The sequence below is a fragment of the Propithecus coquereli genome, unplaced genomic scaffold (assembly GCF_000956105.1).
Source record: "Propithecus coquereli isolate 6110/MARCELLA unplaced genomic scaffold, Pcoq_1.0 Scaffold111, whole genome shotgun sequence".
NCBI classification, from domain to species: Eukaryota; Metazoa; Chordata; class Mammalia; order Primates; family Indriidae; genus Propithecus; species Propithecus coquereli.
In genome coordinates, this window is record NW_012135081.1 from 4206162 (window position 1) to 4210104 (window position 3943).

The 3943-nt window shown below is 41.7% G+C and overlaps 1 protein-coding gene across 10 annotated transcripts in view; it reads left to right on the forward strand.

Moving 5' to 3' along the window:
• PCBP2 (poly(rC) binding protein 2) overlaps nt 1–3943 on the forward strand; it is a 28083-nt gene that overhangs the window by 1052 nt on the left and 23088 nt on the right. The window lies entirely within an intron of this gene.

Sequence of the window (3943 nt, forward strand, 5' to 3'; positions counted from 1 at the left end):
CCTAGCTCACAGCAACCTCAAACTCCTGGGCTCAAGCGATCCTCCTGCCTCAGCCTCCCGGGTAGCTGGGACTACAGGCATGGGCCACCATGCCCGGCTAATTTTTTCTATATATTTTTAGCTGTCCAATTAATTTCTTTCTATTTTTGGTGGAGACGGAGTCTTGCTCTTGCTCAGGCTGGTCTCGAACTCCTGAGCTCAAACAATCCACCCGCCTTGACCTCCCAGAGTGCTAGGATTACAGGCGGGAGCCACTGCGCCCGGCCTGTTAATAGCTTTTAAACTTCTGAGCCTGCTGCTGATGCTATTGATGATGATGAAAGAAGATAATAGTAATAGTAGTGCATGTTAATGACTCTCCAGATGCTAATATAACATGTACCTGGGAAAAAAATTGCAACATTTTTAATAGGATGTCCAGTGAATACTAAGGTTCTTCTCTCATCCCAGATTTCTCCTAGGCATGCATGACTACCAGATTCTTTTATAAACTTCCAAAGCTATGCTGTACATAGTCAAGTACCCCCTTTTTGTTTCTGCCTCGTTTTGTTTCTATTGTCCCCACCCCTGCTTTTATATCAAATGGGAGCGTAATATATGTTCTCTTTTGGACCTAACATTTTCTCATTTAACCATCTATCTTAGAATTACTTCCCTATCTCTATGTGTGTGTGTGTGTGTGTGTACATGATATACATATATGTCATTCTTTTAACAGCATGCAAATTATTTAACCAATCTTTTATTGTTAGAATTTTAGATTGTTTCCAGTCTTGCTACCCTTAACTGCTGCTGTGAACATTTTGGTACATGTATCTTTGTCAGAGGTTGAAAAATTAGAAGCCCATGGCTATATCTGGATCTGAGACTTATTTTGGAGGGATCCTTCTTTGGATCAAATATCATACATTTTCAATAAAAGATTTAGATTTCAAGCTGGAAACTCTAGCAAGAGTGGGGCCATATTCATGAAGGCAGAAATTCTGGCTCTTAGTAGTGATCATTCCTTGTAGATGGATCCCATACTCTCTAGTCTTCCCATAGTCCTTTCAACTCCTGTTGTCTTTCTGTAGGCCAGATTACATTGCTGTTTGGCTCCTGAGAGCACTGGGTTTGTGTTCCTGTTTGGTGCATCAGTATACATCCCAAAGATGGTGGTTCCCAAATGTTTTTGTCTTATGTGTTCACCACCTTGTGTTCACAAGAACATCTGGGATTCTGCTGTTCTTTTTTTTACTGGGAACTGAGAATAGCAAGCTTTTCACTCAAATGAGAATGGGAAAGGATAGGAAACCCCAAAGATCTAAAAATACAAGTTGACATTTTAGCTTAGGGGACTGGGAGTAATGGGATGAGTCTTTATCGAGTTTGCTGCCTTTTTGGAATCATCTCCCCATATCAGGTTGCTTTGTGGCCCTAGACGAGTTCACTGTCTTGACTAGCTTGGTTCCCCTCTCTATGGAGAATTTATTGAGTCATAAAATTATCAAGTATTGCTATTAGATGCTTCTCATCTTTCTCTTTCAAAGCTGGCTGCAACTATTGGTCAGCTCCAATGCAGCCATTGATCTTTGTTTTGCCCGCGACGTTACAGATGATTTCATGGATAGCCACTCACTTTCACCCCAGCTCTCAGAGCCCCAGAAGTATAAATGACCCAACTGCAAAATCTTAAGGTATGACCTTCAGCCCTGGCCTCACAATAAGCCCACTCCTTAATTTGCCTTTTTATGGGTGTCCTAACATTTTCCTGCTTACCTTCCTCTCTTTCATTATTTGTTCTGCCCTTTGCCTTTGCCAAATGACAAGAGTTCTTTCTATTTCACATTTGTTCCCAAGACCATTTGGGGGGTAGGAAGAAAGGTGTTGGAGTTCTCAAACTTTAATTTCCACTTCAGGAAGCTATCCCTCTTCAGATAACTCTTCCGATTTGGGGCTGCCCAGTAAAGTTTGACTGATACTAAGGCCAGAACAGATGCCCAAAGGATTTGAACAAGATTCAATAACCCAGTATTTGCTGTGTTTTTAAATTTCCTTCTTATTGTGTCTTACTCCCTGAGTGTCTCTCTAGTTTTTTAAAAAAACTTTTCAATGTTGTAATTTACAAAGTTGAGAAAATAGTTTAATGAACTCCTGTGTTCCCATCATCTAGCTTTAGTAATTACTAGTTTGCCAACCTTGTTCCATTCCATATATTTTTTCCAATTTTTATTATGGAAAAATTTTAAAGTTTAAAGAGCAGTATCATGATCATCCATAAACTTACCATCTACACTCAATGTGTTGAGTTGTTAATATTTTGCCATAATTGCTTTCTCAATATACCTATATGAACCATATGAAAGTCTGTTGCATACATCCATACATCATGACCCCTCCCTTAAATATTTCTTTCTTTCTTTTTTTAAAAAAAAGATGAGGTCTCTGCTTTGCCGCCTAGGCTGGAGTACAGTAACACAATCACAGCTCACTGCAGCCTCAAATTCTTGGGCTCGGGCCATTCTCCTGCCTCAACCTCCTGAGTAGCTAGGACTATAGGCACTAGCCACAGTGCCCGGCTAATTTAAATTTTTCTCAGAGATGGGGTCTCACCATGTTTCTCAGGCTGGTCTCAAACTCCTGTCCTCAAGTGATCCTCCCGCCTTGGCCTTTTATCATTCAGTTAATGTTTGAATTTTCCCAGTTGCCCCTAGAATATCTTGTATAGCTATTTTTTTTTCAAGCCAGGGGCCAACCAAGAGCCACACATTATATTTGGTTGTTTTTGCCTTTTTAATTTTTTTCTTCCTCCTCCCTCTTCTCCTTTTTTTAAATTCCACTGTCTTTTTGAAGAGAGGAGGCTGGAATGTCCCACATGGGGGATTTGGAAAATATCTCCTTGTATTGTGTTGGTGTTTAACTTGTTCCTTTATCCTTTGTAAATTTCCTATAAATTATAAATTAGAGCTAATGGCTTGATTAGATCAAGATTAAGCATTTTGACGGGAATACTTTATAGATGATGCAGTGTACTTACTGCATTTTATCAAGGACCACACAATGTCAAAGTTGTCTTGTTATGAGTGATGCAAAGTTTGATCACTTACATACTTGCGTCAGGTGGCGATTGCCAAATCTCTCCATTTGAAGTTACTTTTTTTTTTTTTTAACTGCGTGATTTGCAAATAATCTGTGTGGTGATATTTGGTACCATGATAATAATCTCTTCCCTGACAATCTTTCTCTTAAAATTTTAATGATTGATGACACTTGCCTGAATCAGTTATTTCATTCTGGGTTGCAGAATGGTGATTTTCTAACTCTTTCATTCTTTCTACATTAGATGGAACTCTTTAAAAAAGAGCTTTCCCTTAGCGATTACGGATGAACTATAGTTCTTCCTAAAAAGGGAAGGTGAATGCTTAATTCTTTCCTTTTAATTACCAATTTCCAGAGTAAGGAGTTGTGTAATATTCACCTCCAACTTGGCAAATTAGTTTTCCCCCCCTTTTTTTTTGAGTATCACTATAGACCACTGGGTTTTCTTCATCCCTTCTCTTTTCCCCACCCATCGCTTTTTCCTTCTCCACTTCTTGATCCATGGCGACTGCCACCTTTCTCCACACTTAACGCCTGAGCTTTCCAGCTGGTCCGCTAGGGGCCACTGGTTTACTACCCGCCCCCACGCTGTCTCTCTATCATACTGTTCGTCGTTTGCTAGCACCCATTGTCTCTCTGGTGCTGACTGTGTCCAAGGAGCCGCTCTAGGCTGATGGGAGGCCGTCCGCATTGCGTGGGGAAGGCTTGGACAACGCAGTCGCCTCGCCGGCCCCCGGGGCGGTTAGCGCTTCCGGGGTCGAAGGGTGCGCGGGGTTGAAAGCAGGCCGCTCCGCCCCGTCCCCCTCCCAGACCAGCAGAGGCAGCAGCCGGAGCAGCCGCAGCCTGCGCCCTCTCCCGCCCGCCC